This window comes from Pholcus phalangioides, unplaced genomic scaffold (assembly GCF_987345545.1).
Source record: "Pholcus phalangioides strain wild (caught in Gottingen) unplaced genomic scaffold, Ppha-v1.0 ptg000007l_1, whole genome shotgun sequence".
In the NCBI taxonomy this organism is placed as follows: Eukaryota; Metazoa; Arthropoda; class Arachnida; order Araneae; family Pholcidae; genus Pholcus; species Pholcus phalangioides.
Window position 1 is genome coordinate 48423307 of NW_028301600.1, and position 12745 is coordinate 48436051.

General features: G+C 36.5%; 1 protein-coding gene and 1 long non-coding RNA gene across 3 annotated transcripts in view; one reads left to right on the forward strand and one right to left on the reverse strand.

Moving 5' to 3' along the window:
- The first annotated feature begins 424 nt into the window (after positions 1-424).
- The window catches only part of LOC149085404 (ileal sodium/bile acid cotransporter-like), a 71841-nt gene continuing 59520 nt past the window's right edge, over positions 425-12745 (forward strand). For both annotated transcript variants that reach the window (XM_089233403.1, XM_089233402.1), the window contains exon 1: positions 425-585. The gene's annotated coding sequence lies outside the window, so the exon portion shown is untranslated. The remainder of the gene's footprint in view (positions 586-12745) is intronic.
- LOC149085405 (uncharacterized) lies at positions 2825-4687 on the reverse strand. Its single transcript, XR_016192841.1, has 2 exons — positions 4458-4687; positions 2825-3037 (listed from the first exon to the last, which is right to left on the reverse strand). It is a non-coding gene; the product is annotated as an uncharacterized LOC149085405 (long non-coding RNA).

Below are 12745 nucleotides of genomic sequence, written 5' to 3' on the forward strand. Positions count from 1 at the left end.
ACAAGGCAGTATAATGGCATCATGGGGGGAAGGAAGGTGCACCAACAACACAAAGATGCAGAATTTTTAGTCAGTCAGTGAATAGGTCTATATTTTGTTCAAATTTTGGGGGTCCCTAAACTGTTGGGCAGTGCATGAACGCCTCACTTACCCGTGAGAAAATCGGGTAGAAACTTATCCTCGTTTGCAATGTCAAGATCTTCGTGAATTTTTATACTGACTTCTGTCTAAAACACTACTAGACATACTCTTACACACACACACACACACTACCAGAAAATTTACTGTGTCTTTCTCTATATTTAGGAAGCTTTGTGTCTTTTTTCAGTATTTATTTACTCCCTATTCTTTGTAGAAACAGCTGTAATTGCTATCTTTCTATCGTACTTTTGAAAATTTCACTCTTAGATAGTGATCTCTTCAACCTCAGAACCAGAAGTTTATCCGCATAAGTAATGTTCTCTCTAAGTTCCACGCTGGCTTCCCGCGCATAAAATTTTTATATGCACACTGGGGTATGAAGTAGCATCTCTCATTGTATTGTCACACCGCGCACGTGAAGAAGTTAGAGGGAATATTGCCTGTGTAAGCATCAACGTTCAAGTATTTATCTTTAGATTTTTCCTCATGCATGAGTAGCTTATGGCCGTATTCACCGACGGCTGTTAACATGCAAGCGCCTGCTAAAACGATGGTTATTTGGAAAACGGTATTCTCCGCGCTTCACAGACCGGTTAGCAGTCGGTTCTTTCGTGAAAATGTAGCCACTGCTATTTCGGCTGTTAAAAAATGACAGGCATGTTAACGCATGCGCGATTAGTGTGTTTTCGGACTTCACTTTTCTTTCATGTTTATTTCGTGGACTTCGATTTTTTTGGGGTATTTTTCGAAAATTCGAATTTTATTCGCGTTCTGAAGTTTCGTTTTTTATTTCTTTCTCTTGGTAATTCGAAGTCCATTTTACGGACTAAAAAAAAATTTTTTTTTCAATATTTTTGACAATTCTAATGCAGTTGGATCCCGTTTTAACGAATACCGTTATAGCGAAAATCTCGTTTTAATGAACACTTTTCTCATCCCCCAGCTAAGTTTACGTAGGAGCAATGCTAAAACCTGTAATAACTTCATAACGAAATTTCGTTATAATGAAGTGATTTCTCCGGTATCTTGGAGTTCGTAATAACGGAATTCGACTGTACAATTTCAGACTTGAATTTTTTTTTTTTTTTTGGTAATTTCTTTTGCGGAATTCAAATTCCTTTTTTTCGGTTTCTTTCTTGGGTACTTCAGTTTCATGAACTCTGAAATGCATATCGCGCTTTTGGGCAATTCAAAGTTAAATTTCACGGACGTTGAATTACCAAATATATATTTATACAGTTGGATCCGCCTATATAACATTTTTCATAAACCATCATGGGAAAACGCTTTAAACGGAAAATCTTATTGTTGAGAATGATTGGGACCGAGGCCCCCACACATAGGCGGAGATAGACTGGGAAGTCTGGGGGGGACACGATGTCAATTCATATATACATTAGACCTTTGACGTTGAAGGGGGGGGGGAGGAATGCCTCCCGCCCATGTTTCCTCAAGGGCGGGGCTGACAAGGCTCCTGTCCCATGGACAATTACTATAATTTTTTTCACGCTATAAATGCACTATAGAAGGGCCAGCCAGATCCCAGCTCCAGGATGGGGGGACATGAAAATAATTAGTCTTAATAATCGAGAAAAAGTTGTGGGGATGTTATAAGCGTATCGGCTGTATATGTAATATTAATAATAATGAAGACATTCAAATTTCATTTTCTGGACTTTGAATCTATTTCGTATATATATATATACATATATTAGAAACGAATTCTATTTCATTGTCTCTGCATTCAATTTTTTCTGTTCATTTGGTAATTTAAAAAAATATACTTTAAACCATCGGTTCTCAACCCCCTTTTTTGACTCGCGGAGCCCTGTGGGAAAATTTAATTACTGATCAAAGTTACTGATTTATTTCTACTGTTTAAAAATATTTATAATCATTTTTTTAAATTTCACTGTTTTTCATTATTTTCCTCGAGCCGCGGAGCCCTGGGGAGTGCACAAGGGCTCCGCGGAGCACCGGTTGAGAACCACTGCTTTAAACTATTGAAAGAAAAAGAATTGATCAATAATTTTTTTCCTGTATTTTTGATGATTCGAAGTTCATACACTGATTAAAATTTCTAGGTGTTTTTTCAGAGCCACATTATAAATTTCATATGGCACATAACTTCTCATGTGTTTTTCAAATTTTTTTGTTCTGTTGCTAATGTCATAATGGAGCAGTGTACTGTAGTTATACTGTGCAATTTCATTATGTATTTGAATATTACACAGCACAGTATATATTTTGCATAACTGCAAAATGTGGGTAACTATATAAATTATGTACTTCTGGATGCTCAATATGAGTGTGCATTCATACAGCATTTTTCGAGCATAACTCTTGATATAATTTTTTTTTTGTCAAACTCAGCTTCTCAATGTAAAGATAAATGGTGCTTCTTGATACAATCTGTTCGTAGTCCAATGTTATTAGTAATCTAATGCACAGATGAGAAAATGTATTTCCATATTTTGTCATTTCCAAGATTTTTTCAGCACAAATCTCATACGAGGCGGCATGTTTTCGAATACCTTGAACATAGAGACGTTTAAATTTTTCCTGCAAAATGGTGAACATATAAAACATGTTTTTGTAGTATAAAGACACTGTACTCTGAAATAATATTTAAAAATCAATTGAAAAAACAAATTGACAATTTCGAAAAAAAAGTCAATCAAACTTTCAAAACTAATTGCTATTTATTGTACTCATAAATGTATTAATAGAATAATTAAAAGGCAGAAAAAAAATTTGCATGAGCCCGTCTTGTTGTATGATCATCTCAGACAAATTGTCGAATTATCTTTTGTGAAAAGAAGTGCAGAACCCCCAAGTGTGGTGCCTGTAGGCTGCTTGCTTGGGAGTTGAGAGGTTTACTTGATTTGATCCAATTCTGTAATAAAGTACAGTAGCCAGAAATTAATTTGTGTCAACTTTTGAAGTATCAGCTATATTTCATACTACTTCAGGAATTTTATTTTACACATGAAACAATGACAGTGAAATAATAATTTAGATTACAATTTTTATAGCTTATTTAAAACTCAAAACCAATGAAAATAACTACAAATAAGAAATAATGTAATACTCATAAACTCTTAACCTATTTTTCTGTTTGCACAACACTTATTTACGTTAAACTCTTTCTAAACGTATTTTTTTATTCCATATAATTTTATTAGAGATGTGAGGTGAGAATATTCATTTTTCTTTTAAATAATTTACTTTTTTTTACTAATTTCGTGTACATTGTGAAATATAAGTTGCCTGAAACATTACAACAAAACAATTTCTGGTACAATCACCCCCCTATTAATCCTGGTCATGATGAGAGGTTTTAAAAGTTTGTATAGAGATTTTAGAAACCTTTAGATTAAATTCTTATATAAACAGTTATTTTAAAATTAGATAAATTTTCAGAAATAAGTTCACAACAAAAGAAATTAAACCAAAGTTGATTGATAAAGGAAGCTATTCCTATATGGTAATCTTCATTCTAAGATACAGAACTGTTCAATGAACATACACTTAAATATTCTGTATGACTCACTTTTCTTTAAAAGTTGTGCAGTTCAGCCCCATGTAAAAATCGTATAAATTGAAACAAAAATCATTCACGAAAATTAAAGTATTTGTATGCTCGACACTGGGTCATAAAATAAAGGGTAGAATTTATCAAATTATTTCATATAATTGCTTTAAATTAACCATGCCATCAATAAGTTGCACAAATTTTTCTCGGAATGTAATTTTTTCTACATTTTTAATAGTAATTATACACTTGCAAATGATGTTTCACAATTAAATAGCATATTCTCTTCCCATCATCATTGGCACTGTTTACAAACAATGCAGAGTATTGTTTACAAACTGGCATTTCTTTGATGGCTCAATCGAATACACATACATAAACCTCTGCTTTTGAATAGAAAAGTATTTGTAATTTTATATGGAAAAAATAGAAATCTACTTTTTTTTTTTCGTGAAATCAGACATTAATATTTTTTCAGCATTTGTGATATTAAAAAAAGCACTAGTCGTCACATGGGAAAATGAGGTGGGGATGTTGACAGAGCTTCAGCCCTGGGATGGGTTGATCGTAATTTTTTGTTTTTACATTCTAAATTTACATCAAAGGGCCCACAGAAAATCCTGGCATGCGGCCCGGCTTCAGGATGTGGGGACCTTCGTTGAGGGATAATCAGGGACCACTCAGCAACATTATATATCGCACTTTGGATACTTAAATTTGTTTATATAATGATTTTATAAAAGGAAATATAAATAACTGTTAAATAAAGCTTTACACATACCTCATCAACTGCTTGAGAATCATAATCAGATTCCTCCATCTCCCAGAAATGCGATCGAGCATGTTTCTTGTGACGAGGTCGAAACGTACCAACGTCCTAAACATCTGTTTCTTGAAATTTCTCTAATTCGTTACTTTATTCAATAAAATAAAACTACCAATAACAAAAATAAATAACATCTTGCGGCGATAGCCAACGCGATCGTCCTCCATCTTGTTTTCAAAAACAATCGCAGCAGCAGAGGAAAAAAGAATAAACACGTGATCGATATTGGCGAATCAGCATCAAGATCATCATCATCACTTGTTAAACGCCGTGGCCTTGTCACAGCCGCTCACTGGTTAGCCGAGAATACCGATTTTTTCTAACATACGCGATAGCATTCATCCGCATGTTATTCGACCGGCCGTTTAACAGTCGCTCCGTGAATACGGCCATTAAAAACATTAGTTATTCTCTAAACGAAACAGAGGCATTCAAATTTGACGGATAACAATAGGCATAAAGCTATTGTGTTAGGAGGGAGAGTCTCAAGCCAAATATTTCTATATATATTATGAAAATGATTACAAATATTGAGGAAAGAGAGCCTTGGGACCATTAATCATTTTTGTCACCACAGTCATTTTCTGCACACGAGGACTGATTAGACCGGGCCCTATAATTTATTGCCGATTCCGAACGGCAGCCTTTTATTATACTCATCGATAGGTATGTGCACGCTAACCCCCTCGATGTGGGACTCCCTGCAGTAGCATTCTTTTTCTGTGGTCATGCCGCCGTTTCTGTTCACCTTCCCCCGTCATGAAAATTTATGACAAGGACGCGAATCGGGTATCGAACTCACGACACCTCTAAACGTCATTTGGTACTTTAGGTGAGTATCTTATCGACCTGGGCTACCATGCCCACCTTGGGTCTATGGGTCATAAACAACTTTACGTTAATGCTGATAACCGGCCCAAATGAATTTGTTCGGTTTCGCAATACTCGTTAACTAGCTCATCTTCCACAGTTTTCTTAGCTGAAGTGAACCATGTATAAAGCGATTTTTTCCTTGTTTTATGCATCATCAGACATAATGTATCATCGATAATTCTAATTTTTAATCTGTCTTTTGATTTCCTGTTCCAGCGCCAAAAAGTTGTTTTATGTCGACTATGAATATTCTACTTGGAAAAAAGTCAAACACGGTCAGTTTGTTCTCACATTTTCATATCTTTTTTGATGACCATACGTCCGATCTCGTATATTTAAGCATAAAAATGCTGACTTTCCTATTGGTCAAATGCGAAACAAACATGCAAATAAAGTATCTAAAAGAGACTTGGATTTTCTTAGTCCTATATTTCAAATAGCGCTTATAGTAGCCTATTCTTTCAGTCAAGTTTGAATGGGTTACATGCCGTTAATGGAACATGAGGGATTCTCGAGATAAAAGTTCGAATCACAAAAGTGAAATTTATTGATTTTTTCTTAGTCTCATCGCAAGCACATGATTACTTTTTAACAAAGACATCAGATTAGAGGCATCTCTTATAGACGTTGATTTGAACAGAAGTAAGGAATACATTTTCATTCCTTATGATCGTGACTTCAAGTACTTGCTATTCTTAGCGATCTTTCACACGTCACTCACCAAAAAAATATCTCTTAACCCTTTGAGGGCGAGTTTTATTTTCTGCAATATTGAATGAAATAACTTGATAAAGGTAATGCCTGGGCCTTATAAATTTGAAATATGGTGTGAGAATTTTTTTTTTACATTCTTGAGAAGGGAGATGGGTGGTAGTTTAACGGAGTATTCTCCCCTGAAAACTACGTTCCCCAACCTTTCTAAATCCAAAGACCACTAAAATTTCTAACATTATTTGATGGACCGCTAATTTACAGTATGTGAGCCAAATTTTTTATTCGAACCTTTAGAACATCATTAATATAAGTTACATACGATTGAATAATCTTCATTTTGTTAGAATTAAATTTTCAAGTCTACTTGCTGACCACCTACCCAATATTCATAGACCACCTCTGGTCCGTGGACCATAAACACTGTCCAAAATTCTAATGAATTCGAAACATTGCTTTAACTTCATTTTCAACTTTGCATGCAGTAGAACCTCTCTTATCGGAAATAAACTGAACCATTGCGGATGATAAAAATTTCAGATATTATTTAATACCTCCATAGAGCTGCAAATCCAAATCATAAAAATTCGTAACGTACAAGAGTTCAGAACTTTCTCATGAATCCATGACCTTACTGATGGCCATGAGTAGCTAATTAAAAGAGTGACATAAGAAACTTGAAAACTGATCGAGAGCTCAAAAAATATGAAAAAAATTACTTGTTTTATTTACTCAGTTTCACATAAATCTAACCATTAGTTCACAAATTGTTTGACTACACTCTCAGTTCGAAAAGGAAAAGAACTAGTAAAAAATATTTTTGATTGTTAAGGACACGGTGGGAAGGATGTATATTTTCTTTTTTATTTATTAAAATTAACTTTTATTTTCAGTTTTTTTACAAATTTGTCGAAAGTCACAATTTTCAAAATAATTCTCTCTGTCAAAATATAGTTTAGAACGGAAGTCTGCAGAATATACTGAAGGAAGTCGTGTTTTCTTGTTAAAAAAAAAAAGGAAATGATGACTATAGATCACCACCGACATCCATCAATGAAAAGTCTCGAGAGATACAGTATTTGATTCACGGAAAATTTCCTATTTGATTCATCAATACGCGTTTCCTTCCTCGATGAAACACTGGCATCTTCTTGGGACGAAACCCTGTTCATATTTCAAGGATACCTTTTATAATGCCAATTACATATTTACAGTTTTACTACTTCTGTTTGCATAGTCAGTCTTATCCGATGCGGAAGACCATTCAACACATATCACATATTTATTTTATTGTTTTTCATTCTTGCGTTGTTTATTAAAACATATGTACATTTATTTAATAATACCACAAAACTATATACCACGTTATCAAGGTTGAGAGAAACTTTTCGGTGTAATTTCGTTCACAATATTAGAGGTTTTGTCGTGACATGCTTCTCACGACTGCCTTGAAAGAAAAATAATGGTTTCATGAAGTAATTCAAGAAGTAACATACGTGCTATATGTAAGGGAAATATGAAGGGACACTGAGATATAGTACGCGTCCTTTTTTAGGACTTCTTTCCCAGAAAATATTCTGACTTTCTGCCCATTAAATAATATCTTAATTATAAAATTTAGTCGCCTGGTAGTCGAGTGGTTTAAGGAACTAGCTTCTCACTGTGCAGGTCTGGGTTCGAATCCCGGTTCGGACATGGATGTATACCAACATAAAAAGTAATGATAAGGTTGTATATATATAATAATAAGGATGTATACTAACATAATTCGCCCATAAAGAATATGGGCATTGTATAATATTTTATCATGTGTATATATTGTTTACAATTTTTGTTAATTGCATTTTTAATTGGGTTGCTGTATTTTTGAAATATATGACATCCATATTTTTATGGGCATCTTTTTCTCAGCCACCTCGTTGGGCATTTTGCCTGTTGTGGCGTTGTATTTGTATATTTGTATTTGTTTGTATAGCACTAACAAATTCCCTGGACGGATCATGCTGATCCCTTGGGAATATGTGAAGATCACATTATTAATAAAATAAATAAATTAATAAATAAAATTGTTTTTATTGTTAATTGTGAACTGAGCAAGAAGAACGCACGCAGATTTATACAGGGAGAGACAGACAGTTAAACACTTTCCGGTGCTTTGTCCCTGTTGTGAGACCATCTGTTTACATCACTGCCGCCCTTAGAGGTGTGTGGTAGGTGCAGTCCCACCGGGCCCTGCGCTTTGAGGCGCCCCACACCAAAGCTGATTGAAGAGTATTTTTTCACTCTTTAACCAGCTTTGCCCGCACTCACGGTAATGGAAGTGAGAAAAATGAAAAATATTTATCAGTTAAATTATTTTAGTAAGTAAAACAAGGTGTCTGAGTTTCAGCTAAGAGAATAAAAGAGTTATACATATTTTACGGAAACGTATTCATCTTGGGAAGGGGACTCCACCATCCGGAGTCAATAAAAGCATTTTTGTTCCTCGTTGTGAATAAAGGGACAAAGAGACCCGAATCAAAAAGGGGGCCCCCAAATTATTGAATACTTTCAGTAATTATGAAATTATTTCTTTCATTAATTCTGGAATTCACATTAATTTTAGAATAATTACCTCATCGATCATTTTCTGCACACGAGGGCTAATTAGACTGGAACCTACAATTTACTGTCGATTCCGAACGTAGACTTTTTCATACTCATCGAGAGGTTGGTGCACGATAACCCCCTCGATGTGAGACTCCCTACAGTAGCAGTCTTTTTCTGTGATCATGCCGCCGTTTCTGTTTCCCACCCAGGAAAATTTCTGACAAGGCCGAACCGGGTATAGAACTCGCGACACCTCTAAACAACCTTTGGTACTTGCGGCGCTATATATATATAGCCCAGGTCGATAAGATACTCGCCTCAAGTACCAAAGGTTGTTTAGAGGTTGTTATATATATATACTAGGGGCACTCTGCCCCCCTGCCGCCTTTGGCGGCCAAACCCCCCCCCCCCAACTTCTCTTCACAACATATCTTGTTTATTTCGTCCCACTTCATCAGCGTGCTATGGAAAGAGACGTGTGGAAGCACCAGCTTACTGAAGAAGCGAATTTTAATAAAAATAATGATAAAGCAACAAAAAACAAATGAGATTCATCAAGCACCTCCAGAAACTGGGGCCCCAGATTCAATTCGCTGAATTTTAGTGGGGCCCACACTGGATGTATCTCGGGCTACCGATGTGTTGTCAATTTTACAATGTTAAAAAACAAAAATCAATGAGATACATCCAGGAGCCCCGAATTAGAACCTATCAACATTCCCATAGAGCACTGACCTGGAAGTTTGTGGGACACACCCCTGTAAGGGGCCACGAAAATTTTTCATTTTTTTCAATTTTGCAACGAATAAAATCCAGGGCCCCACATCCAGTAGCGGGAACACAATACGCAGATTTTTAGTGGGGAATCCAGACCGGATTTATCTCGGTCTTCCGCTGTTGCAAATTGTATAATGTTAAAAAACAAAAAGAATCAGATTCATCCAGAGCCCCAAAATGAAACCTGTAAACATGGGGCCCCCGACTTGGAAGCTTGTCGGTCATCCCCAACTGCAAGTGCCATGAAAAATTTTCATTTGTATTCGTTTTACCAATGAATAAAAGCTAGGACCCCCAATCAGTTGCCCGTTGTATTCGCATACTTTTAGTGAGGCACCAGACTGTCTTTATCTCGGGCATCCCCTGTTGCAAATTCTGCAACAGAAAATAATGAGATTCATCCAGGGCCCCCAAAATGAAACCTGTAAACATGGGGCCCCCGACTTGGCGACTTGAAAGCTTGTCAGTCATATCCCGCTGCGAGTGCCATGAAACATTTTCATTTGTATTCGTTTTACCAACGAATAAAATCGATGGCCTCAACCAATTACCCGGGACACCAATTCGCATACTTTTAGTGGGACCCCAGACTGGCTTTATCTCGGGCATCCGCTGTTGCAAATTCTACAACAGAAAAGAATGAGATTCATCCAGGGCCCCAAAATGAAACCTGTACACATGGGGCCCCGACTTGGAAGCTTGTCGGTCATCCCCCGGTGAGAATGCCATGAAAAAATTTTCATTTGTATTCGTTTTACCAACGAATAAAATTCAGGGCCTCAACCAATTACCCGGGACACCAATTCGCATACTTTTAGTGGGGCCCCAGACTGGCTTTATCTCGGGCTTCCGCTGTTGCAAATTCTACAACAGAAAATAACGAGATTCATCCAGTGCCCCCAAACTGAAACCTGTAAACATGGGGCCCCCGACTTGGAAGCTTGTCGGTCATCCCCCGCTGCGATTGCCATGAAACATTTTCATTTGTATTCGTTTTACCAACGAATAAAATCCAGGGGCCCCCAACCAATTACCCGGGACACCAATTCGCATACTTTTAGTGGGGCCCCAGACTGGCTTGATCTCGGGCATCCGCTGTTGTAAATTCTACAACAGAAAAGAATGAGATTCATCCAGGGCCCCCAAAATGAAACCTGTACACATGGGGGCCCGACTTGGAAGCTTGTCGGTTATCCCCCGGTGAGAATGCCATGAAAAATTTTCATTTGTATTCGTTTTACCAACGAAAAAATCCAGGGCCCCCTACCAATTACCCGGGACACCAATTCGCATACTGTTAGTGGGGCTCCAGACTGTCTTTATCTCGGGCATCCGCTGTTGCAAATTCTACAACAGAAAATAACGAGATTCATCCAGGGCCCCCAAAGTGAAACCTGTAAACATGGGCCCCCCGACTTGGAAGCTTGTCAGTCATATCCCGCTGCGAGTGCCATGAAACATTTTCATTTGTATTCGTTTTACCAACGAATAAAATCGATGGCCTCAACCAATTACCCGGGACACCAATTCGCATACTTTTAGTGGGGCCCCAGACTGGCTTTATCTCGGGCTTCCGCTGTTGCAAATTTTTCAACGTTAAAGCAGCAAGAAAACAATGAGATCCATAAGGGTCCCTGGAAATGAAAACTTTTAACTTTCCCATGAAGGTATACGTACAATCCCCCCCGGGTACCCCGACCCTGTGTGTTGGGAGCACTGTTGTTATATGTATATTATACATATACATACCTCTCGGCATGACCCCCCCCCCCCACAAGGGCAGGGCTGACAGGGCCAGAACGATTCCTAACCATTTTTTGATTTTTCACACTATAAATTAACCACAGAGGGACCCTGAAAAGCTGGTTTGGGGGCTCGCCATCTAAATTCCAGCCTAAGGGCCCTGCTGTAGGATATGGGAGCCTCTCGGTACATGCACATAACATGGTCCCGATGGGTCAAATGGGTCCCAATATGTGCTAGAGTTAAATGAATACTTGACCCAAAGGAGCAACAGGCCCTTTTCGAGTTTGTGATTTTATATTACAGAGTAGATATACCGCGCCCCAATAATTATTTCTTTCATCAATACTGAATTTTCATTGATGCTGTATATATTTTTTCAATCTTCAAGTTCACGAATCCTAATTTTCATTAGTTTTTAGATTTTTTCTTTCATTAGGTCCTAATTTTCATTAGTTTTTAGATTTTTTCTTTCATTAGGTCCTAATTTTCATGAGTTTTTAGATTTTTTCTTTCATTAGGTCCTAATTTTCATGAGTTTGAAATTTTCTTCCGTTCTGAATTTTCATCAAATTGAAATTTTCATTAATTTTTCTGTTAATTTACATTCAAAAATTGTGTTTTATTTATTTATTTATTTATTTATTGTATGGATATTTTTCATCATACCTGTATATTCTGTAATAATTTTTGTATGCATGATCCCCCATTCTTTATTATAAGCTAGATATATAAAAAAGTGTTGGCCGACGTACAGGTGGTTAATTTATCAACCTTCAGCTTAACGAGTCTGGATTAGATAGGTTCCCGCACAAAGCAAGCAAAGGGAAATATCTAAAGAAGGTATCTAAAGGAAGTATCTGAAGAGAAGGTATCTAAAGGAAGTATCTGAAGAGAAGGTATCTCAAGAAAGTATCTAAAGAAGGAATCTGAAGAAAGTATCTAAAGAAAAACCTTCAAGAATCTCTAAGTAAAAAAAGAATCTAAACCATTTGGAAATTCGCTCTAACCTGTAGGTCCCAATCTATTTAGCCCATCGAATAAATAAAATAAGTACAATTTGATAAAATTAATGCATTTAAAGTATTACTAGTTAAAATTGATACTAGTAACATTTTGAACATCAAGTATATTTTAAAACTTTCGAAGAAAATATCTGCCCAGTACAATATAAATAATAATAATATTTTATGATTTTATATATATACTATATAACTAATCATAAAAATTGTATGCTCAGCTACACACACACACATACGTCACAGCAGCTGAGCATACAATTTTTTCCATGTTTCTGTGAGAGATTTTACCCTCTTACCTATGTGCTCTTTTATACAGCAAATTGTACGTATATTTTTGTCAGTTCTATCATGAATCCTATCGGAAAAGAATTTTTATCGGAGAATCGATTCTAAATCAGAAGAAAAATCAAAAGTCAGAGTAGCAGAGCACCGCAACTGGAAACAGAAATTTATTCTGTCACCTACCAGTACCCATTTTTGCTCCCTACTGCCAGTGCCGTCTTAACGCATGGGCTCACCCGAGCCTCA